Raw genomic sequence first — 26,528 nt, 5'->3', positions numbered from 1 at the left:
GTAACTACAACTTCTGTAAGTTACATGTTCATAATTACCGATATACACCGCAGTATAACTTTCTACGGCACGTTTCTAAGACAATACCGCATTCACTAGAGGCGCTTTTGTACCGCTTTGAAGCATTGAACTCGTGGCTGAGTGGTAGTGTCTCCGCCTCACACTCCGGAGACCCTGGTTCGATTCCCACGCAGGCCATGTTGCAAGTTGTCTTTATTTGTAATTTACCTGCGGGGATTTTTCGCTCACGGCCAACGCCGCGGACGAAGCCCAACCTGGGAATCGAATTTCTTGATCCTGATCGACGATCGTCGCTGCTGCATGGTCCAATAATCCGGATCGAGTTTAGGTGAGCTTAAGTGCACCAGGTGTAATTACTGTGAGCAAATCACTTATCAAATGTGTCTAATCTGCTGTAAAAAAACTGTAATATTAGTTTTTGTAAGAATCTTTTGTCAGTGTGCGAAGGATACTATCGTCTGCTGATCATCTGCAACTCTCAGAAGTACATGGTCGTGAGCCTACTCAGTAACAACTTCAGGGCGCAACACCATACACGTCACGCACTCACACACTTCAAACAGACATAAAACGACGTCCACTTTCGCACAGTCGCTCTGTGCGAAAGATGGGTCATTTTCAGAGTGTGAGGGCGTGAGCGTACGTGTGTTTTCTTGCTCCCTGAAGTTGTTACTAAGTTGAATTACCAACTAGCTCGATTACAAGTTCTTTTATGTCAGGCTACGATCGCGATGACGAGGCTCGATCACAATGCTTAGATATGACCGATCGCCATCGGAAGTGATCGTTTGACACCGGTATAATTATTCGTGCTCTCTCTGTCTCTCTCTCTCTCTCTCATTGCTTTCATATTACGGACTAGTCAAACCGAGTGTAAATGCTTCTTTTCAGCGAAGTAGTCGATCCTGGTATAACAAATTCAGAGGCCAGCTTTATTAGCACAGTCCAAAGATTAAATGCGTCAGCTGCAAACCGTGCATCATTCGCCCCCCTTTGGCCCGTTATATCGTACGAAGCAGCAGTATAGTATGAAAGAAGCAAATAATTAATCTCGGTAACTCGAGCTCTCCTTTATTTGGCCGTGGTATGCGCTAATTTAAGACCTGCATTACAATAGCATCGGTTGTTGAAGCCTCTCTTTTAAAGCGCGTTGTCTGTCATATCTGCCTCCTAGATACGTAATCATGCATCGTCTTATTTCTGTGGTGGCGAGACTATCGCCTACAAGAGAGAGAGAGAGAGAGAGAAAGGCAAAGGAAAGACAGGGAGGTTAACCAGAGATGATCTCCGGTTGGCTACCCTGTACTGGGTGAGGGGCAAGGGGATGCGATAGGTGAAAGAGAGAGAAGGATCAAAGAAAGAAAAAAGAAAAAAAGAGAACTACACACACACACACATACGCCTACAAAGGCAGCGAAGAAAAAGATGAGCTAGCGTGCAGGTAGTGCGAGAACAGAACACGCTATAGCGCGCTCGACCAGAGCTGCCGCGGTGTCGGCCGCTCCCTAGATCCCGTTGCACCCCCATGGCTGGCCGGCCTAAATAAACCGTGGCTACGGCGGCTACCACTTCGCATCGCCTCCTACATTTCCTATGGCAAATTATACTAATTGTTCTCACTGACTCGTGTCATCATGCGTGAATTCTCTCAGTGTCATACGTCTACTCACCGTAACAGCAACAAAAAAGAGAAAAGGAAAGAAAGAGAAAAAAACGATAGGGATCTCTTTTGGAAACGGCACTGTAACAACGAGAAAACACAGGACACGCGAAGGGGACGCACGCAGCGCTGCATTTGTATCAAGTGCTTTCGCTTTCGGTTTTGAAAAAGATCGTACCGACCAGGCCAAGTTTCAACTCTCTGAAAAAAACACGCGAGGATGTATACCAAAATCTCTAAAGTACAAACAGCCATTCTTCGTGTGCATGTTAGATGGCACCACAATAGCGCGTCGCAGCACACACAAAGCTTTCACTGAAGTTTCTAGGATCACTGGAATTCAGGCGCAAGTTTCCAAAAATGCACCTGAAGTCGCAAACGATGAGGAAGAACACATACGGCAATGCCACCATGTGCGAAGAGACCTGCAAGATATTTCAGTCATAGTTCTGAGCGAAGAACCTTTATATCTTTGTACGAGCCCCAATTCTTCATCTCCAGAGCCGATTGACCACGTGGGTGGTCGACTAAGAAATAGACATTTAACGCCAAATAGTGCGATTATCTTCACTACAAATATTTACAGTATTTCGTGTCCCAAGCCTGCACCTCTGGCCAAGAATTCATTTTTTTTCTTCCTGCTAGAGTAGTTGCACAAATCATTTTGCCAGAATGACAATATGTTGCTTGGTCTAGCAACACAAAACAAATGGTGATTTTAGTTGCACCCTTTCGCCTACCTCTATTTCTGGCTCATCTCTTCTTGAGCGCGTCAACGAGCATAACGCTAACTCTTTTTCAGTTTTTGCCGGCGTGGCTTTCAGAGCATCTTTTTCTTTCGAGACAACAATGTGTTGTGTCAATTTTTCGGAAGGCTTTTCCACGTCACTGCACAAATGAAGACCTTGATCATTTTTATTTTTCCTTGTCAATTTTGAAGCGCCTGATACAGCCAATCTAACTTCTTGTGACGGACACTCGCGAAAGGAGAGCTAGAATAGCCTCAAGAAAATGTGATGGAAGGCTGTCTTCTTTTACCGAAACAGCATCCTTCCAACAAACTAATCGTTTTCCATCGAAGCAGTTTCAAAGACCGTGTCTGCTTTTTTTAATCGCAGGGTGCCGTCTGAGCGTGTCACACGCATTACTTGACCGATGCCTTACTGCGCCTTCCGGGCCTAGCTGCTATATTTGTTTTCTTCAGCGACAGTTTCTTATTTGCGTCAATGAGGCATGAGGAGCCCATTTTAAACTTCTTTTGTTGTGACAGCAGCTTTCCAATCTGCCGGCAGTGTTCTTAGCTTAAGTGACACGCTGAAGAGATGGCTAAATAAGGAAAAAAACGTAATTTTGTAAAACAATAGCCGGGTTTTGATAAACGAATAAATTAAAAAACGGAAGACGAAGCCCAGAGCTTTTGTCGTTGGAGCTCTGTGCTGAGCCGACGTTAAGTGCTCAGAAGATATGAAACGTGCCACATGATTCTTATAAACAACTTCATTTGTTAAGGTAATTAAGCGCGGAGTGCGCGACCTGTCATGTTACTTTTAGGATGTAACTCACATAAATTTTCGATGCCAAAAAAAAAAGAAAAAAGCAGTCTCGGCAGGCTCAGGCTTTAGAATTTTAAGTCTGGCTTGTATGCGAACATCGTAAGCCATAAAGAAATTTGCGAATATTTGAGTGTTCGTGCATCAGTACGTCCTGTGACTGCTGTTCCTGTCGAAACAGATGCTACTGTGATGCAGTGTACAATCCGATCACTAAATGTACGACAAAAAATATCCAACGTCTGTGCCAAAGCGGCTATTGCTGAGGCTTTCGCTGCTGCTGCTTTTCACTGGAATTCCATTGTTACACTACGAATCATACTCGTAGGTGTTAGCCTTTCAAGCACGTTTCCACTTAAAGAAGTAATACTGAAGGAGACAACATCGTTTTACAAGTCGCGAGGCTGCTATACATATATTTTATGTCAGCTAAATAACTTGCTGTCTTCTCAGGAAGTCATAGAACAACCAAATACAATCACATCAAGCGGTAGGCAAGGAGTTCAGTGTGATAATAGACGAGAGACAAAAGCGGGGAAATCATCACTAAAGTCTAGTTAGTTGATTAGCACTGCCGCTCAATAGGCACGCCACTAGAGATTTCCTGATTCTCATTCATGTTTACCGAGAACGCGAGTTATAACCTCAAAAATTAGCGGATCACATTCATTTGTTCTTCGCCCCTTCATCACGCTTTGGTTGAGACGTGGTGCGACGCAAGGTAAAAAGTAAAGACCCGAACTTCGACGCCTTTTAATGCTTAGGAATATACTGCACAAAAAATAAACTGCATGACAACCTCGGCAACAACACGAATGGTGCTGCACTGTGCCGATAGGCAATACGATGAAAATGACGATGACGCCTTCGTGATGGCAATGACAAAACGACAGCGTGACAACGACGACATCGACGCTTTGTTGTCGAATATCTGACTACCCTCAACTTTTGTATATCGCAATCTTCGTTTCTTTCACTCTCTCTGCGGTAGATATTAACGTTACAATTCTATTAGCCCGAGCACGAGGACCATATTCAGCGTCACACTATAGCGGAACGTTGCGCACAATCTAAGTAACGTGTACTATCGCAAGTGACTTCTTTGCGCAGTAAAATGGCATTCGACTGAAAGGCAGCCCTTCACTGTGCGTGAAGTTAACGCCGTCAAAATTACGAGCAAATTGGTGTACCAAATCAATTAAAGTTCCCATTTGGTGGCTCATAGAGGACACGACAGAATTTTTGAGTGGCTGCAGAGCCACTGTGGCATCATTGGTAACCACCTTGTCGATGACGTTGCCTGATGTACCCACGCTAGAGCGCCGGCACTAGTTTTACCATAACCGAGAGTCGGTACTAAAAAAGAGCTTCGCATTTTACGCGTGGGAAAGTGATAGAGAAGTCATAAGAGAAATGCAGGGAGGTTAACCAGGCTGAGCCCGGTAGGCTACGCTGCACTGTGGCTAATTTGAATATTCAGTGCAATTAAAGAGACGCTCATACACCCACCAAATCTTTCAGGACGTGGCGCAAACGCTGTTGTGCTGGCTGTGGGTCGGAGTAGCATTCACGAAGTGGTACAGCTGTAGTAAGACCACTGAAAACCTCATTTTTGACACCGTGTCTACTTCCACAAACGACAGACTCTCCAGAGTGCCTTGAGCAGCCTAGACGATCTGAATCTTACTGAAAGAAAAGTGCTGCAAACCTGGTATCATAACTTAGGAGCCCAGAAAGCTAGACGTGCTCTTCTGCAATATCTGAAGGCGAAAGGCTAGTATGGTTGACTATAGAAAAGCAGTGCATCGTCCAGTGCATGCGCACAACTTTAACTCTGGTTGTTTTGTCCTTCTCTCTTTCACTTTCCCTAGCTCACCAGATACTGATTTGCAAACTGGACAAAGTACAGTCAACCGCCCTCTTTTTAATTTTTTCTCTATCTCTGTCAACATAATATTCGACCTAGTATATGTGATATCGAACGGAAGGTCAAGTGTTCTCAAGGCTAGCATTAAGAGCCACTGTATCACAGCCGTTTCGAGTACGTCGATTGTTTTTCGCCCGATGTATCACGGGAAGCTGGAAACGATATATGCAACGTTGGTGCACGTGTGCTGCCACGACCACGTTTTGCGATCTATCGGCATTCACTTTAAGATGCACGTGCTTTGCACAAGTGTCACGGGTTTGGGGAGTTAAAAAAAACGTAATGCACGCAGCAGTAAAGACGTCTTGTGAAGGACTCACGAACAACTTACCTGGCGAGCGCTACTACCAAAATCAATGTCGTTTCAGAGATCGCGCGCCCCAAATGCTGCTACTTACAAACTGCATTTAACGTCAGAGTTCGAGGCAGGTTCTTAGCGTTGTCGAAGAGCTTCCAAGAGGTATTTATGCGGCATTAGATGCCACTCTCTTTTCCATGAGTATAAGATGGAATTCTTGCGAAGAAGTCGGAGTGACCAAGTGTGTCGAGGAGTCGAAGCCCCATAACTATTCAGGATAGCTAAGAAATTCAAAAAGCCACAGTAGTATGGTGGTCTGTTTTTGTATATACAGGGTGTTTCAACGAACACTTTCTCATTTATTTAAAGGTTGCCTCTGGCAGATAGATCAATTCCAGTTTAAGAGCCGGTCTACTCGAAGCGGCGGACACTACTTGCACAAAAACTTTAAATGCAAAATCAAATAATTAACTAGAATTCACTAATTAACTTTTTAGCTAATTATATTATGACCCATACTGCAATATACAAATTCTAGCAGTGGAGTTCGCAAGGCGGATCCACTTGGAACGAATTCTCAGGATGACACCAGCTTCGAGATATAAATTCCCTAACTTTGCGGAGAAATGCATCGGCGTTCCAGTTACTTGTGTGCTTCAGTGCGTGAGACGACGTTTCGTTAACAAATTATATAAAGGCACCACGATATCATTGTTGAGAAGAGGTGCAGCGCAGCATCTGATTGCGAGTTTAGCAGTGCAATGCCTTACCCTTACAATCTCTCTCTCTCTCTCTCTCTCTCTCTCTCTCTCTCTCTCCTGCAAGCATAAGAAACTCCTGGGTTTGAGAGACGCGTGACTTAGTATTTTATGCTCGCGAAAGCAATACCCCAGCTTGCAAATTCATGAAATCATCTCGAGAACAGGGAATACATCCAGTCTCTTAAACGTGTCGTGTTTGTTTAGGCTTTCTTGTCCCCCTTTGTGGAACAATTACCGAGATCACATTGTCCGCCGTTACGAACGCCACTGTCTTTTCTTTTCATGTATTTCTAGTTAATACAATCGAGATGGCATAGTGTGACTAGCTATTTATAAAATTGCCAAGAGCCGGAACGATCTCAGGACGACGTGCCGCCCATTTTACTCGACAAGAACCCCATTCTCCCCTCTCCCCCCCCCCCCCCCAAAAAAAAGAAAGAGATCAACGAACAAGAAAAGTTCCTTACCTCATCACTTCTCTCTCCACACGCGTTAGTGATCTTACAAATAATTTTCTCCGACCACATGGAGGCGACATCAAGGAACATACGTTGGGATATTTTTCGATGTCTTCCCATTTTTGCCAATTATGGAAATGAGCTATTTTCTTCCATCTCCACCTCTGTGTTGGCATTTGCTATGTTGAAAACCGTTACCACGTTCTGCACAATATGGCAGACTGTAATTACACTATATTTTACCAACGTATGGACGTCCGATGTGTTCCTCTTCGTATAGCTTCATATCGGCAACAGCGGCCAGCTCCCCCCAAGCACCAGAATTAGGGAAACTACTTCGCCGCAGCTTCTCAACACACTCGACGCGGATCCATTACCGGCGCGATTGCTTCTGTTGCACTCTTTCCGCGTTGATCGTGCCAGTCATTAGCGCGCGACGGGAGCCTTCGTTTGCCTCCCTTAAAACCAAATCCTCTCTTTTGCTGTGCGATGACTTTTATTGAGTAATGAGTGAAGGCTTGCCTATGCTTGTTCCGTGTCGCTTAGCCTTGATTAGAAAAGGGTAATTGAAACAGAGGTTCTCCCTAAGGCTTTCTTTACTTCAGCGTGTCAATTAGGAGCTCTACTAATACGTTGTCGTCTGGTTAGCAGCGTACAAATTGAAGCGAGACTACGTAACACGCATGCGTGCGTGCGAATGTTCGTTCGGCTAGTAATATCGAGAAACTTGGCTCGTTGGTTTCTCGTTTCTCTTGACAGGCTCCTCACATCAGCACTGAGTGCACATAGGTGAGTCAGCTATCCCACTGTGATAGCAGTAGGAATTAGGAAAGGCTGTTCTCCCGTGCACACATTCCATCATATCGCGAGATAATTGGCAGTCTATCTGCAATTGTAATGATGAACAGAGGCTGTATAAGCAACGCCTGGAGCTCTGCGGAGTATTCTACCGAGCCAACTTGACATTACGCAAAACATGGTGAAGCTTCCTTCAACCGTCCATTTTTGGTAACCGCATAAGGAACGTCCCTGCTCGAATCTCGTCAAATAGGGATGTGTCATCGGCTAGGCGGTTACCACGACGCTACAATCGCCTGAGAGCCACTGAAAAATTATGCAATGTCCTCTACAAGTTCTAGAATGGCAAATGTCATTTAGTTGAAACACGAATTGATTCTAACTTGAAAAGCGTTCGAAAGGAGCGCTTTACAGGAGAAAGATAAAATTTGAGGGTTGCTCAGGCGTGGTTGATTAGAGAGAGGAAACGGGGCTCTTGAATAATTTAGAAAGAGGATTGCCTGGAGACAAACCCCAGCTTGCTTCTTGAAATCGGAATAATAGAAATGTAATGACAAGTGCAGTGAGGTTCACGGACATACAAGATACAGCAAACAAACCACAACACACTAAACAAGGTGTCTCGTTGCGACCAGTGTCTCTCAGAAACATGAAACGCGTATTTGTTGAGCGGGACGTATAGGCGGTGCTACTTCACAAAACAAGCACGCGTCAAACCTCAAAATCATGATAATTTTTATATGTATACTGATAATCAGACAGCCTAAGTCCGGACCTCCTCATTTAGCGCCCACCAACGCGGTTTTTTTAGCGCACACCAAGGCGTGCAGTGGTGGCGTACAGGTAGAACATCCGCCTCGCGTGCAAGCGGACCGTGGTTCGAATCCCGGTGCCGCGCAATTCTCCACCGGGTTAAAAAAAAGAAATCCGCGTGTTGATAAAATTGCATAAACAGGCCTGGAATGCGGCCTGATCCCGGTGACCAGAACCGGTAACGCACTCCCTCACCAGTGCAGGACTGGCCACCCTGGTGCAGTACTTGGCCAAAACCTCCTATATGAAGACAACAATCAAACCCCGGACCTCAGTCCCCAGCAGCTGCGAAGCAACTGACCACGGCGGCGGTCAGACCTGCGACGCAGCAGAGGGTGCCAAGAATCCCTGGACCTGGACAGGCTGCCATTAGAATCTCAACCTGGCAACGTTTAACGCTAGAACGTTATCTAGTGAGGCGAGTCTAGCAGTGCTATTGGAGGAATTAGAGAGTAATAAATGGGATATAATCGGGCTCAGTGATGTTAGGAGGCCGCAGGAAGCATATACAGTCCTAAAAAGCGGGCACGTCCTGTGCTACCGGGGCTTAGCGAAGAGACGAGAACTAGGAGTCGGATTCCTGATAAATAAGAATACAGCTGGCAACATACAGGAATTCTATTGCAGTAACGAGAGGGTGGCAGGTCTTGTGGTGAAACTTAATAAGAGGTAGAAATTGAAGGTCGTACAGGTCTACGCCCCTACATCCAGTCATGATGACCAGGAAGTCGAAAGCTTCTATGAAGACATGGAATCGGCGATGGGTGAAGTCAATACAAGATACAATATACTCATGGGTGACTTTTATGCCAAGATAGGCAAGAAGCAGGCTGGAAACAAGTCAGTGGGGGAATATGGCATAGGCACTAGGAATAGCAGGGGGGAGTTATCAGTAGAATTTGTTGAACAGAATGATATGCGGATAATGCATACCTTTTTTCGCAAGCGGGATAGCCGAAAGTGGAGGTGGAGGAGCCCGAATGGCGAGACTAGAAATGAAATAGACTTTATACTCTGCGCTAACCCTGGCATCATACAAGATGTGGACGTGCTCGGCAAGGTGCGCTGCAGGGACCATAGGATGTCAAGAACTCGAATTAGCCTAGACATGAGGAGGAAACGGAAGAAACTGGTACATAAAAAGCCGATGAATGAGTTAGCAGTAAGAGGGAAAATAGACGAATTCCAGATCAAGCTACAGAACAGGTATTCGGCTTTAACTCAGGCAGAGGACCTTAGTGTTGAAACAATGAACGACAATCTTATGGGCATCATTAAAGAGTGTGCAATAGAAGTTGGTGGTAACTCCGTTAGACAGGATACCAGTAAGATATCGCAGGAGACGAAAGATCTGATCAAGAAACGCCAATGTATGAAAGCCTCTAACCCTATAGCTAGAATAGAACTGGCAGAACTTTCGAAGTTAATCAACAAGCTTAAGACAGCTGACATAAGGAAGTATAATATGGATAGAATTGAACATGCTCTCAGGAACGGAGGAAGCCTAAAAGCAGTGAAGAAGAAACTAGGAATTGGCAAGAATCAGATGTATGCGTTACGAGACAAACCCGGCATTATCATTACTAATATGGATGAGATAGTTCAAGTGGCTGAGGAGTTCTATAGAGATTTATACAGCACCAGTGGCACCCCCGACGATAATGGAAGTGAGAATAGACTAGAGGAACTCGAAATCCCACAGGTAACACCGGAAGAAGTAAAGAAAGCCTTGGGAGCTATGCAAAGGGGGAAGGCAACTAGGGAAGATCAGGTAACAGCAGATTTGTTGAAGGATGGTGGGCAGATTGTTCTAGAAAAACTGGCCACCCTGTACACGCCATGTCTCATGACTTCGAGCGTTCCGGAATCTTGGAAGAACGCTAACATAATCCTAATCCATAAGAAAGGGGACGCCAAAGACTTGAAAAATTATAGACCGATCAGCTTACTCTCCGTTGCCTACAAAGTATTTACGAAGGTAATCGCAAATAGAATCAGGAACACCTTAGAGTTATGTCAACCAAAGGACCAGGCAGGATTCCGTGAAGGCTACTCAACGATAGACCATATTCACACTATCAAGCAGGTGATAGAGAAATGTGCGGAATATAACCAACCCTTATGTATAGCTTTCATTGATTACGAGAAAGCGTTTGATTCTGTCGAAACCTCAGCAGTCATGGAGGCATTACGGAATCAGGGTGTAGACGAGCCGTATGTAAAAATACTGAAAGATATCTATAGCGGCTCCACAGCCACCGTAGTCCTCTATAAAGAAAGCAACAAAATCCCTATAAAGAAAGGCGTCAGACAGGGAGATACGATCTCTCCAATGCTATTCACAGTGTGTTTACAGGAGGTATTCAGAGACCTGGATTGAGAAGAATTGGGGATAAGAGTTAATGGAGAATACCTTAGTAACTTGCGATTCGCTGGTGATATTGCCTTGCTTAGTAACTCAGGGGACCAATTGCAATGCATGCTCACTTACCCGGAGAAGGGTGGGTCTAAAAATTAATCTGCAGAAAACTAAAGTAATGTTTAACACTCTCGGAAGAGAACAGCAGTTTACGATAGGTAGCGAGGCACTGGAAGTAGTAAGGGAATACATCTACTTAGGGCATGTAGTGACCGCGGATCCGGATCATGAGACTGAAATAATCAGAATAATAAGAATGGGCTGGGGTGCGTTTGGCAGACATTCTCAGATCAAGAACAGCAGGTTGCCATTATCCCTCAAGAGAAAAGTGTATAATAGCTGTATCTTACCAGTACTCACGCACGGGGCAGAAACCTGGAGGCTTACGAAAAGGGTTCTACTTAAATTGAGGACGACGCAACGAACTATGGAAAGAAGAATGATGGGTGTAAGGTTAAGGGATAAGAAAAGAGCAGACTGGGTGAGGGAACAAACGCGAGTTAATGACATCTTAGTTGAAATCAAGAAAAGAAATGGGCCTGGGCAGGACATGTAATGAGGAGGAAAGATAACCGATGGTCATTAAGGGTTACGGACTGGATTCCAAGGGAAGGGAAGCATAGCAGGGGGCAACAGAAAGTCAGGTGGGCGGATGAGATTAAGAAGTTAGCAGGGATGACATGGCCACAATTAGTACATGACCGGGGTAGTTGGAGAAGTATGGGAGATGCCTTTGCCTTGCAGTGGGCGTAACCAGGCTGATGATGATGATGATGAAGGCAGTTTTGGTATGCGGTGCCATGGATCCTGCTTGGCACGTGAAACATAAGCATTCATGTTGCATTTTTGGACCGTGAATAACGTGTACAGCACTTGGGAGATTGGGTGCTGGCGCGTTAAAGTAAGAGAGAGGGGGGAAGAGAAAGCAAGGAGCGGAAAGGTTGAGAGGTCAACCAGACGAGCATCCGCTTATCCACCCCACACAGTAGGATGCACTGCAGGACTACAATCAGTCACTGAGTACCGTGTTCCCCAAATAATGCAGCGGCGCACGAATAGTGGCTCTGGGCCAGTGACGGATGTGGCTAAAGTCCAATAATTTTCTGCGGAATGAAATGTTCTACTAGAGTCCAGTCGGCCTAAAATAAAACTGCATAGAAAACAATACGGCGCAATGAAATGGCTGGCATGGATACCAGGACAAGCGCTGCTCATGAGGTTGAATTGCATCATATACACCTCTTAATCGGGCGAAGAGGACAGGGAGCGCCGCGAGCCGTTTCTCCTCGCCTGCTTGCGCGAGCCGGCACGGCGCGGCCTAAATGTGTGGCCGTCGCGTACTGCGGAACCATCTAAAGATGTTCTTGAACGTTCTACGAAACAAAAATAACGTGAGTGCAACTCGTACGATGTCTCAGGGAAACGCCTTTGAATGACGCAAGAACTCCAGTATACAGAAATTTATCCTTACTGTGCAAATGTGCGACACGCATCATGAGCCACGGTATGTGTACGTGTTGTGAATTATTTTGGCTGTATCGGTTTCTACTCGACGAAGAGCGATGACGTCTGTGAATCGCCAGCGTTTTTTGAAAAATCTTCGCACTATCTGATCGCTTGGCGCGGGGATAGAAATATAAGGGTGCTCGTCTTCAGCCAACCCAATGCAACCCCAAAACATCTAACCGTTGATCGTTCGAGAACACTTGCCTTAGCCTTAGCCACCAGCATCGTTCTCAGGCATTTCGAGCCTAGTAGACTTGAAGTCACTATGCTATGTCTACGTTAGCCTCCTGTATGAGACCGATGTGGTGGCTCAACACAGTGGCGACTGCGGTTGGTAAATCAGCATGATGCATGAAAGCTTTGTGCTTCGGCATTGTATCCTCCCTCTATAAAGCAGCGATATCGAAAGGGGATCGGGTAAAACGAGTGCGACAGCTATTTGTGAGGAAATAATTTTCGTAAAACGAGTGAGTGGTCCTGTAGGCCGGGCCGAACAAGAACGAACAAAAATGGTTTTCATCCCCTTGCCATAAATTTTGAATCACGCTTGTGTGGAATGGTCAATCGGTCCACTTGGGCGCCATCTTATGCGGAAAAAAAACGGGTAATGCCACAATAAGACCCCGTATGGTCATACCGCATGCCCGGATCATGTGCTATAGAACAAACAGATCTATAACCCAACAGTCCGATGCTGGCCGATCGACCACTCGAGAAGTGTGATTCACACGTGCGGCATTGCTACTATAACTATTGTATTCGTGGTCGGGAACCGCGTCCGACAAACGAAGTAGTCGCACAATGTATTGACAGATAACAATTTGAACGCTTATCAAAGGAACAGCAGAACTTATTCCGTAGCAGAAGTGTACCCACGGTGCCACAGTCGTCGCGTATATGTCTCTTAACTATTCCTTGCTGCTAAACCACGTCCCGGAGTTACAGGGAGAATTGAGCACCAAAGGCGACATTCGTGCAAGAAGTGTTTATAAATGCACAACTGATCTCGCAGGCTGAATGTAGGCTCAAGCACGCGTGCACACATCGCGCTTGGTGCTCCGTCCGCCTGACCAGCAGCAGAAACTCCAGCTATGCAAAGTTAAATCATTTCAGTACGTCTCACAGAACCATTTTCAAGGTAGAATACTGCACGTCATACTAAATAGACCGCTCGAGGCCCGAAAACAACTGCCAGGAACTGCCACCGAAAGCATATTTGGCATACAACCCGGAGTATTCGCCCAAGGCAGCATGCCGACGGCTCGTAGATGAGCTACGGTGTAGGCAATATGGCGGCGTCCTTAAAAAAGATAGGTCTATGCTTTGACGCATTAAAGGCTCTTCTTTTTGCGGTAGTTTGAATGTGCCTTTATACAAACCTCTCGGGGGACCTCTTTGGAAGGATGAAGCTAAGCCTAGTTGTTCCAATGTGAAGTATCATTCTGTGCCGCAATCAGGCATATTCCTATAAATAGGTATCTGACTAGTTTAGCGCTTCCGCGTCTGTTGAGGACATGGCGTTTCCGGGGAGCAAGCAGGTGCGCAAACCAACGTAAAGCACGGTGACCGACGGGCAGTTTCGGAGGCGCAGATGGTTCTGAGGCGCTCGCCCACTCCCTTCTGGTTTTACTCACTGACGTAGTCCGCTGAATTTATTGAGCAATGAAGGCTTTGAGAGCGATAGCAAGTAGCAGGAGTGCGTTGAAATCTAATCCCGCAGATTTTCAACACTCTTCCTCTGCAAATAACGGCCATTTTACAAGTAAGGTTGCCGTTAGTTAAATGAATATTTTACGTACTAGTCCTAAGGGGTTATGTGCGTGTCTTCTATCTCAAAACTTAAAAATAGGCTTTCCGCACAGTGAAACCACTTAAAAGCACGCTTTGTGTTCCGGCGCAGTGGACTGATAAGGCCCGTGACCGGAAGTTTCTTGGGGCCGCTCTCTCGCTGCTGTTATGGCGCGAGTGAAACCATCTGTAGTGGAGCAAGAGCAAAACGCCGCGCGGCCAATAAGACGGGCGAAGATATAAAACCTAGCTTCCACCAAAAAAAAAAAAAAAAGAAAGTGGTGGCAACAGGCGGCGATGAAGCAGGTACAACACAAAACTCCGTTGGCATGAAAGTGCAATGTTTGGAAGCAGGAAGAGCCAGTGATGCCTAAGAAAGAATCTGTTTATTGAAAAGCATATTGAAAAGTAGAGAGTTTAGTCCACGTGCAGTTGCCTACTTGTTACTGAATGAAACAAAGGGAAAAACAGGTCATAGAAGAAGTTGTACAGGAAGATAGAAAAGAGATAATGGGAAAAAAGTGCAAATTTTCAGATCATAGCGGTAGATATGGCGGGTAATCTTTTAGTGTTGGCAGTTACAATAAATAACTAAGACTGTTGATGAAGTAAAGTGGGTGGGTAACCGTTAAGAGAGCAAGCCGGTTGTTTTGAAAATATATAAATACAAAGTTCCGGACTTCGCGCTGTTTCGACGCTCAAGACCCAGCATCCGCCTTGAAGTCAAGAAGCCTTGATCTATAGCTTTTTTCACGCTCCTCTTATATCAGTTTCGGTCGTCGCTATAAGTTGTTTACTTAAGCAATATGTGCTCTCCGGAATAGTCAAAGAGTGAGTTTAAAGTTTAGCGAAAAGCAGAAAGTTGCGATGACGAGTGAGAACCAAATGAACTTATTATTTTGTGCTTGACGGAGAGTTTCATACTCATATGACCGCACTGTGGGAGAAGCAATAGCTTAGGTATTTAAATATTCAACGTTCAGTACATCGTCAAAGAAGCTGGATCCGACGATAATATACTTGCCTTCACTCATCGTCGTTGTAAAGACTATATGTCGCGATATGCACTAGTAAAAGAAACAACGCACACCAGTACGTAGAGACCAACACACAAACACCCACGCATGCCCGTTGCCGAATAATTGTGCGGATTTTTTTTAAAAAGGCGCGTTTCATAAGAAATTTCAAGCTCGCATATTAAATCTCATAGTATCATTAGCGTTGCAATAGCGCGAGAATTTCTGAGCATCATCTGTTCAAAAGCAATGTCCTACTTCTAATGGCAAAACTTGTCGCTTTGATAGAGGAAACCGAAAGAAGCTAAGCGCGACGGGCGTATACGCGAGCTGTCCACAACGCTGAATAATTGCTCATTGTTGCCAAGCCACGGACGCTTCTCCCATCCCTTTCGGACATGCGAAGAAAGGGAGGCAGAGTTTCCAACAAAATGAGCCTACGCAGTTTCATTATTCTGTGAGTCACATATATATCTGAATTATTCAGTGAAGCGTCTTTAATTCGCTTCCCAACTTTGTCCAAGTTGCAATTAAGAAACCAGGACCAGGCTCTCATCGACCAGCATGCCAACGGCGAACACGCGCGGTACGTGAACGCGGCCGAATACCAACGGAACGCCTTCGCAGCGGTCGTCATAGAGGCATAGAGAAAGGTTTCTTTCTCTACGATAGAGGCGTCAACCGGCGCCACGAGGACGGCAGCGAGCGTGAGAAGCACCGGAGCGGAACAAGCGGAGGAGGTAGCCATCGCCCTGGCCATCGCCGACGCAGACTGCCACACGGTGCAGAGCGACTCAAGACAGGCGGTGCGAAACTTCGCCAAAGGCCAAATCTGCAGGGAGGCTGAGCGCGTACTGCGAGCGGTCAAACTAGAAGGAAAAGTACGACTCAAATGGTTCCCGGCGCACGCGGGCGACGCGTCGGAACGCAATGAGAACCATAATGAGACGACACACGCAGCGGCGCGAGCGCTAACCAACCGCGCCCCGGCGACAGACCGACCGACGTGGTTCGGAACCAAGGACCGCATGACGGATTACAATGAAATCACGAAGGCCTACCGCCTGGCTCGCAGGACTCACCCACCCCCGCACCCGAGACTAAGTCGAGCGGAGGCGGTAGTACTGAGACAGCTCCAGACCGGATCACTACCGAGCCCGAGACTGATGAATCGCATGTACCCCGAGACATATTCGACAGATATGTGCAGAGTCTGCCGGAGGGAGACCGCAGACTACACGCACATCTTGTGGGACTGCATTAAATATCCAGAAGACGCTAAATCAAGAACACTCCCACCGCGGCTCGAGGCAGCCGTGAAGAGCTACGAGCGAGACGATCAGCTCTGGGCCGTCCAACAGGTCCTCGAGGCGCTCGAAAGGCACGGACCCAGCGAGCCGGCAACGGCGAGCGGAGACCCGCGCCGAGTAACGGCGACTTCGAGGATGACGTAGGCCCTCGTCGGGGCGCGCGAGCGCCCAACTGCAGGCATAAATAAAGTTGGCTCCAATCCAATCTAATCCAGGACTTCCCGAGTTGGGGACACGTCTCAGGAAATCGCGAATTTACGCAACGCTGTTAAAAAATCAGAAAGAGCTGACAGGTTCCCCTAAAAGAAATACGTCACCTAACAAAAGCGACATAAATTATTTGCGTTTTTCTAAGTGCACCCCTGATGCGTACGATCTTTCGCAAGCTCAGAACAGTATGCAAGCCACTGGCTCATGAACGCAGTTGTGATATATATAACCACGCCTAATGGGCTGAACGCAGCCTCATCACAAACACGCGGTCACTGATATTATAATAGCTATTAAATAGAACTAGTTAGACAACCTAGGTAATAAAGAGGATCTCGATGAATTTATTTGTTAGGTCATTTCTTATCCACTCTACATTGGAACGTTTCTTTACACTAATAAGAACAGGCAGAGGAAAATTAGTAGGAAGGACGCGCGCGCGCGTTGTGTGTGTGTGTGTGTGTGTGTGTGTGTGTGTGTGTGTGTGTGTGTGTGTGTGTGTGTGTGTGTGTGTGTGTGTGTGTGTGTGTGTGTGTGTGTGTGTGTGTGTGTGTGTGTGCGTGTGCGTGTGCGTGTGCGTGTGCGTGCGCGTGCGCGTGCGCGTGCGTGTGCGTGCGCGTGCGCGTGCGCGTGCGCGTGCGCGTGCGCGTGTTCTTCGCGGAACGTTGCGCAACAAGTTCTAACTAAAATGTTGCACGGTACCATAAAGAGGTAACAACAGGAATTGTGAGGGTACACGTTACATCTTCCATAAGAGCCAAGGTGTCATTGCAGGGCCGAGCTACCACACAAAGGAACAGAAGAAACGTGTTTCCAGGAAATACAATTACGTACATGAGACATGCCGGAAGCACAGTATAAGTTTACAAGATGCACGTTTTTTTTCGAAGACATCATATTATACGAATGTACGAAAGAAAGGGCTGCATAGCACTGCTCTTGCATTGCGCACAGGGGTGCAACTGCTTTCCACGCCCTCATCTCCTAGGAGTGTACAGAAAGAAAGCGACAGATAATTGCTACCACATTGCGCAACCGGTTTGTGCAATGTGGGAGTCCGGCGTTTCACTGGGGTAATGTCCGACTTGGTCGTGGGCTTCACAATCGCAAATGGTCGTTAAACAAGAAAGCACCACACCACAGAAAAAAATTGCAAGATTCTACAGCGCGTGGATCCTGTAGCCTTTTCATGCTGACAAATTATTGGTAGCTTCTCAAATTTTAAAAAATAAAGAATGTGCATTCTCGGCGACAGTCCCGGAACATGCAGGCTGTTTTCGTCAGTGAGGTCCATTATTCTGAGTGAGCGTTTGAATTTTGAGTGGGCCTTGAAAAATGCGAGTGCTTTAATGATCTCCACGAGCCCGCACTAAGGAGCGAAAACACCAGACGCCAGAAAAAGTTAGTGGCTAGACCAAATTCATTATTTCATGCCAAGAAAAATGGTGATTTGAAGAGCGAAACAAAGAAGCGTTGAAACCTTGGCTTATGAATGCCGTTGCTAGAATATATTTGTCAACCTAGCCACGCTCTCCGAACTATTCACATATCCTATCCTTAGAACAAATTCGTTTGAGAATCTCATACCCTAGATATATCACGTCTGTATTCCTATGTGGAAAATTAGTGCCTTTTTATGTTTTAACCGACATTTTTATCCCGTGTACTAGGCTGAAGGCTTCCGCCTCTGTTTTGTCATTACCCCTAGTTGATGTGAAGTGGCCTTTTTACAGCTACCGACTTTTATAAGACATCTAATTTGAGTTAGTAGGAAGCTAAATCTTTTCTTGCTGCTATTAAGTGAAGCATTCCCGCGGATCTCTCCTTACAGGCATGTACACGCTCTATGATTATCGCAGTCAAAAACCTCGTCATCGACGTGTTTGCATTTGGGTGGAAAAGTATTGATCGTATGATGCTTTACAACATGGCCGAAGTATAATGCTATCCGCACGTTCTTTGACTTATCACGCTGTTTTACTGTTTATGACCCGTTCTGCTTGGATGTGATGCTCTTGCAGTTGCACGCAAGCGACCCTAAGCACACACTTTCTGTGCGTGCCACGATACGTTTGAGAGCGGAATAAATTCTCCTGGTCCAGAAGTGACAAATTTTTCTCTAGAGCATGTTATCACCAGCTACATTGTTCACCGTCATCTTTACATTGATGGCTCCGTTACGTCCACGCCATCTGCCATTGGTATGGGGATTCTGTCTGCGAGTATTACCATCTATGCCACTCTCAGTCACCGCACTACAACTACAACCACTGAACTAGCTGCACTGCGGGCAGCTTCTATTTACATCATAGAACCAACAGCTGAGTCTTGGGTCACCTTCACCGACCCAAGAATGGCCATGCAGTCCCTGATGTCACCACGAGTGCAGGAACAACTCGTAATGGACATCAGACGTTTATGCAATATAGCCTGCGAAGTGCATCACAGCCTTGTGCTGCAGTGGTTATAAGCCCACTACGGAATACAAGGCAACGTCCAGGCTGACCATGCTGCCAAAGCTGGACCCGACACTTTGAGAGGAATGGTCCAGATACTTTTCTCGAGAAAAGACGCGGAGACACTGTTATCTGTACAGGCTTGACGTCTCCAGCGATCCCTCTGGACAGATGCTAGCCACCAGTACAGACCCCTATACAAAATAGATCCATCGTGCGACTTTTACATGCCGCGCGGCCTTAGCAGATGAGACCAAACATGCCTTCACCGCATAAGACTTAACGTGGCCAACACAAACTACTTCAGGCGTATAACATTCAACTCACGGGTTCGCTATACATGTGCTCTGAATGTTCAACGTTCAATTTGTTCTGAGTGTTCTGAACCTTCAACGGGACTCCAGTTTGTCACTACAGCACATTCTCGACCAACGAGCGTGCTGCTGACATTCAGTGTGCGTGTGTGTGCGTGTGCGTGTGCGTGCACGTGTGTGTGTGTGCGTGTGTGTGCGTGTGTGTGTGTGTGTGTGTGTGTGTGCGTGTGTGTGCGTGTGTGTGCGTGTGCGTGTGCGTGCGTGCGTGTGCGTGCGTGTGCGTGCGTGTGCGTGCGTGTGCGCGTGCGTGCGCGTGCGTGTGACTGTAAGGCACTTATTATCACTGTATATATCATAATCATCGCCCAGCACCTGGAGTAGCATGTCAGGCGAACAGCCAGGCTAACATCTCCAGCATAGCATTGAAGCTTGTTTCTCTATCTCTCACGACACGTTTGGCCATACAGAACTAAGCAGAAATGCGTCATAGGAGAGACATAAGCAGGAAAGAAAAGTAAGGTAATAACATTGTCCATTTCGGTACATGTGTATACGTGTAATAAGCAGAAGGACTGCAATAGAAAGGGGGGGGGGGGGGAGGGGCATACAGGAGCGTGCATTCATTGCTAGATTTCGAAGAAGCAGCTCCTTTCTGAACCCTTTAGGTGGATGCGTGCATTGTGCTCTCTCCGCCGCACCCGCAAATAGTTTGTCATTTGTGTTTGTTTTTTGAACAATAGTCACAGCTCTCGATCGAGTGCATAACAGGTGGAAATAGTGGACGTACATTGCACAATGAATATATATATATATATATATATATATATATATATATGCCCCTTGCAATACATACACAGCTGCAAATGTCCACTTGCGTACCACATACTTAATTCGAACATACAAGAATAATGTTTCTTAAATTACAAGGAAAGAAAGGCAATCATGTGATACAAATATAAAGAAACCTTCGCGGTTGGACAGTCAGCGTGGGGAAATGCTTGAATGTGCCGGCTATTAACTTATACTTAGAACCTTCAGATTTTTTTACCGAACTCAGGCACAGAGTTCGTGCTTGTTGTATCGCAATATAATGAGTTGCATTTCCGCATTGCAGACAGAAAAAAAAAAATGGGTGTTTAAATTCGTCGACCTTGTAGTAGCATTCTGCCATTGTGTGCAGACGATTATGTTTGCTTTTACCTGACTGTGATTGCATAGCGCTTGTGAAGTTTTCAAGTACAACTTGCGGCACACACCTGCAATATATGCCGGCATTTATTTTCGCGAGCACTTAGAAATGAAAATAGTAGGTTACGATGTCGTAGTTAAGCCGTTTGACAGAATACATGAAACGAAACACGAGTGCTCACATGTGTTAACGAAGGCAAATTAGTAAGAATGGCGACCGTCTGTACGAACCGTAATATGTCAGAAACGCTGGCTGTAAAGCCAGTGCAACTGGTCGCTTCTAATATCGACCCGAAGTTGTTGTTGTTGTTTTTGTCGTTGTTTTTTTAATCGTTGCTTGTAGTTTGGGGCACCCACGAGCATGCAGGGGAAGCTGGCAACGTGCTCGTCGGCGATGTTGAAACCTTAACCCGCCGGCTCGTTCGAGGCTACATCGTCAGCGCTGCCGCCTGGAGTTACATCCTTAAACACGCGGCGCGGCCGCTCCTTTCTGGGCCGCGCAAACAAAGCGACAAATATCAATCATGCAAATGGACGTGGTGCCGCGCTACACCGCAAAAAAGCAGAAATATATAAAAAAAAGCAAGGGACTGGAAAGCTAGACGGTGCCGCGCGCAGGAGTACACGGGGGCCAGCGGTGCCCTGTTTGCTATGCGGAAACACGCAGCGCGGGAGGCGGTGGCGATTCCCGGCAGGTCATTACTCTGCCACGCGGCGTTCAACGCGGCAAAGACGAATTGAGTGCGGACTCGACGCGGTGGAGTGCGGGCAGTGTTTGCGGTCGCGGTGGCGCTCGCTTTCCTGATTAATTTTTTTTTTTTCCACTCGCGAACTTCGCGTGTTCACGTAACGTCGCTATTTTTTCGCAGCGCACGCTGTGGTCGGAGTTCCTCGCGTGCGGCGCATTCGGGTGACGTTTCGTTAACGTAGGCTTCCGCAAAAGATTACATCGCCTATGAGAAAATGTCAGGAAGGAGATAAATGTGGACGGGTATGCAATTATGCGGGAACGCTTTCGGGTCTGGCGGCAGCGGCGAAGTTTGCATATACCGAAGTATGCGTATTCACATTTGCATATACCGTAGTATGAGGTTAGTGACCGGGCTATATTTAGTACTCATAATAATATACAGTTCACGAACGAACGAAAGAGACGAGACAGACGCACACGATTGCTGGCATCCTACACCATAATTGTCGTACTCTATAATACCATAATATATGTCATACAATATTTTTATGGAATATACGAAGTGATTCTCTATAGCCCGTGCAACATATCGCATTTCGTTGTTCATATGGATTACTGGGCGATGGGGACGTTACATTCGTGACAGGCCGCGAACATTGTTAGCTGATAACAAGTTTTCACTTACTATCATCGTGATTCGGCAGCGTATCGATTAGTGCGTACGTGCCCGACATAACAGCAAGACGTGGACGCTCCCACCTCGCGGCGCGCGTGTTCCACGCGACCACGGGTTAGGCTGTCTGAGGGATCGGCCCACGTTTGTCACGCCATCTCCGGGATCAGACAAGTTTCGTGTTTCATTAGCCCAGAAGACCCGACTACCTCATTCGGCAAGAAACGGACAACGGATGAGATGTGACAAACCTCGGGAAAGAACACACAGAAAGATTCGCTCTAATAAAGGAGTTATGTTCTTGAAGGAGTCTATTTGTTGCACTAATACATTTACGTACAGTTCCTTATTTTACCGCGTATTTCCGTCGAGAACAGATCCGGCAACCGGCACAGCTGTAAGAGTTGTACAGACCCTTACATACCCTTGCCCTACATATAAGGAAATTCGTTATATGAAAGCTACCCTGCATGCATAGGTCGACAGTAGATGAGTATACTTACTCACCATTATTTTTTTTATCTTTTCGGCCTTCATGCTCATACACTCCCCCTCTACACACGCTCACAGGTACTCTAGCACGTCTATACTGACGGCCATTCACACTCACCGGGAATCATTCATGTTCGTACTCAGATCCACATACCTTTCACCGGCACTCGCTCACTCCCGTTCATATCCACGCCTTTGAAATGAGTGTGAGCTATTCTGCAAGACAACACAATGGTAACTACTGTCAGTAAAGTACAGGAGGGTTCACCTAGAAAGGTGCACATTAAAAAATGAATTATTTGTCAGTGTTCGTGTCACTTCCTGGAAGTCGCTGCCGATGACAATGTCAGTAGGAGTGCTAGCCTCCCGTTTGAGCAAGTTGAGCAAGTTCGTAGCGATATGTATTTCACTTAAGCAGAGTACTGAACACAAGGGACTGAAATAAACAAAATGACACCCCGCTACAATTGAGAATTTATTCGTTTAAAATGAAGGTTTATATACATATATTTACTAGCATTAGAAAATATTTATTTACGACTTGAAGGGCGGCTATACGAACAGCTCAAATAGCCACTGCGCAGTTATCGTCTTCCTCGTCCTCTTTCATATCTCCACGCTTTTTTTTTCGCACTTGTAGACAACAATATGTTATAGAAGAAAACCTCAACGGGGTAGGAGGAGGGTCTATTTTTCATGCAAAACAATTCACTAAACCAAAAGGACTTCTTCTTGGGCAAGTTGGTGCTTAGATTATATAGGTATACTTTGTGGCGCAAAATACATTTCTTGAAAAGGGACAGAAGAAAGGAAGACAGTGTAGCGCCACTGTCTTCTTTTCTTCTGTACATTTTCAAGAAATGTATTTTGCACCACAAAGTATACAAAGCACTAAAGACAATCTGAAATGCAATTAAATCTAATTCGACAGCGCCTTCTTTCTGAAGTATTTCCATTTCCCGTCACAATGCCAGACATATTTGTACTCCTCGAATTCACCAAACGATGGGTCTTTTACCAAAGCAAAGGTCCTGAGATCCTGGCCTCACAGCTGGTCGGCCGATGAAGCCAGACAAGCTATCGTAGAGTACTCGTGCGCCATAGACTTCAGCGCCCGCCTGTAGACTCGCTGCGTCTTGTCCAGGGCTCATCATTGATCCGAAATAAAGTCTTCTCTTCATTTTTCGTAAACTCATACCACTTATTACGTGTAAGATATCAAGCTGAACAAAGTGTTATTAACTTCCCGGCCTCCCTGATGTTTCTACACATGTTTCCTTATCCCGTCACTTGTAGCGGTGTACAGACGTCAGCCCAATGCTCTCTCAGGGAATAACGAGCGTTACACATGCTTTAACTCATTGCGTAATCTGCCCTTGACCGCGGAGCGGCCAAATACAACGCATAACGTATCAAGAGGAGGTCACTTCTCTAGCCAATACTGTACGAACGTGATAGCATCTAGCTCGGCGCACACGTAAGCATTTCTACTTAGGCGCCATTTCCAGTATTGAATTCCATTTACTCTAAGCACTCGCCAAAGTGTTAGCGTGTTGTGACGTACGTGCTCATAGACAACAAAGTAACAGGTAGACAGGTGCAACCATAGCGCAATCTGTGGATGATCTCAGCGCGGCAACCTAAAACAAGTTGCAATGTCTCAAGAGGACCTATCCATGAGGACCTGCCTGAGTTATTTTTGTTCTGATGCACCAGACTGTAAGGGATAACTGGCGTCTCCAGCGACAAACTAACATACTGCTAACAGCTAACATACTGCATCTAAGCATGATTTTTACTTGGAAACAGTCCCAAAGGTTTGGGTGAGGGAGCAGCATACACCACGCTCAGCGTGCATGCGCATCTCGCTCATTCACTCCGTCCTTTAACGTTGCTCGCAGGAAATGTGCAGGTAACACAATATTGTGCGCACACGGTGCAAAAAGTCTATGTGTATGCATGTTACTTCTGTGTTAAGCATTCCTTGCGGTTCTGTACAAGACAATACTTCAAAGGGGAAACTAGTCTTACCATTAGTTAATCTACCCTTATCTATAGGCAGAATCTCGCTCAAGGTTGTCTTCACTGGGAAAGGCGTTGAACAGGGATCGTTTGCGACAGCAATATGTAAAAATCAGTGAGTTTAATTCATGCGGGCTGGCAAAGCCATATTGAGAGACAAAGCCCGATTGATGTTTCTTTTGGTGCGCGTGTACGTGTATGCGCGTGTACGTGTGCGTGTGTGTGCGTGTACATGCGTGTACGTGCGTGTGCGTGCGTGTGCGTGCGTGTGCGTGCGTGTGTGTGCGTGCGTGTGCGTGCGTGTGCGTGCGTGTGTGTAAGTGCGTGTACGTGTACGTGTGTGCGTGTGCGTGTGTGTGTGTGTGCGTGTGCGAGCGCGCGAGTGTGTTTTAGGCTGTTAGGTCTGTTCTCCACGCCCGGCTGAGTAGTGTGGAATTGCCGCATGCCCACTAAGAAGTCGCCTCTGATTTACACGCGTTTCCATCAACGGGGCCCACTCTCGTCCTTTTAACTGTCACTGCCAGCCACGAAATTGCTTATCCAGGCCGCTGCATCCGCTTGGATAGGACGCATGCACATTTATCTGGTAGAGCGTTATTTTCCTGCTTTCGCGGCATTTCGCTCGTTTTTATCGCCAACAACTCCAACGCTCGAACATTTATTTTCGCGCTTTTCCCGAGAGGCGCGAATTCCGCTATACGATTTGCAGCAAGACAGCCACAGCGCTAGCGGTTGCTAGCCATTGCGTTGGCGCTTCGCAGTAGCAGGTGCAACCTCAAAGCGGGCGGCGCCGGTCCGACGACAGTAGCTCGACAGCAACTCGTAAATCAGTCCTATTGGCGAGCGAAACGACCGCTCTTTTATAGCACTCGGGGCGATCTACTTTCTGCGGCGTGCTAAGCTCCCCACTGGCCTGCTCCTTCGTAACACCTCTTCGAGGGGTCGTTCTTCGTTCCCAAGGGCTCACTCTGCGGTGGCCATGAGACGCAACTTAACGGTATAACGTCACGGCCGAGTGTTCGTTATTCGTTCTCTGAATACGTCCTCAAAGAAAGACCCATATTCCTACTGAGTTCCCAGTTTTCGTCGGTATCTGTCGTCTTCGGCTAGCTACCTAGACTCGTCGAAAGAGTGGCTTCAGAGAAGGCTAATATTACGTAAAGGCAATAGAGGAATATTTGAACCAGGCAAGCAGACGACTGTCGCTAGACAATGAGACCATCGATATTTCGTATATTATTCTTGAAAGGTGCTAGAAGGATAAAAAATGTGAAGGAATACACTTGTGAGCGTGGCGCGATATAGCTTTTTTCGTTTGCCAGTGCATTTTGTGTTCGTTTGAAGGAAGACATTTTTTCGTACAACATTAGCCAATGACGTAACACAAGAATCACATATTGCTTCACATATATGTTAATGCACCGTGAGAATTTTTTCCCCAGACGCTAAGGCAGAGACCTGAAATGTAATGATAACTGAAGAGGTGAGCCTAGCGAAAGGTTTCCCATGCTGCTCCAGGTTTAATAGGTGTTGAGGAATGAGATAAAGAAAGTAAGAGAGAAACAAAGGCAAGGACACACATGCAATGATGTATGATGTACACAGAGCGCACTACCACGCGAATTTAAAGTATTTACGTTCGGGAATACTGGAAAGAATGCCAAAAATGTATTTGATACGTCAAAAACACAGGCAGGACACCACCATCGTCGAAGTATGTTCCGCAGTTCAAGACGCGCGTCATGACACAGGTTTAAAGCGTTCCTTAGGCGAGCTCTTGAGTTGGTAAAGCTTCTGCAAATGAAACTCGCATAGTCCAATGTCCTCATCAACGCTTCAAATGGGAAAGTATAGCATGCTGGACAACCACATATTTATTAAGTATTGTTTCGTGTAAGCCACATTCAAATGAACGCTTTTAAGCAAGTACGATCACCCCCATGGAAAGGACGAGGCACATGAAGGTTACATTTCGGCGCAATCCAGTGCGGGGGCCCCTACACTCCAAGGAAAATTACACCGTCGAGGGTGATTGGTTGTCTAAACAACATTTTTTCACCCTTACATTCCCTGAAAAGATTGAAAATGGGTGCATTCGTTAGCAGAACACCCTTTGCTGCTTCCTTTCATTTGTTTCAGGGTGCTGAAAAGGTGTTT

General features: G+C 46.3%; 1 pseudogene; it reads right to left on the bottom strand.

The window, feature by feature from the left end:
• The window catches only part of LOC129386234 (uncharacterized), a 237,751-nt pseudogene that overhangs the window by 49,630 nt on the left and 161,593 nt on the right, over positions 1–26,528 (bottom strand).

The sequence above is a fragment of the Dermacentor andersoni genome, chromosome 4 (assembly GCF_023375885.2).
Source record: "Dermacentor andersoni chromosome 4, qqDerAnde1_hic_scaffold, whole genome shotgun sequence".
NCBI lineage: Eukaryota > Metazoa > Arthropoda > Arachnida > Ixodida > Ixodidae > Dermacentor > Dermacentor andersoni.
This window is presented reverse-complemented; position numbering and strand designations above follow the sequence as displayed.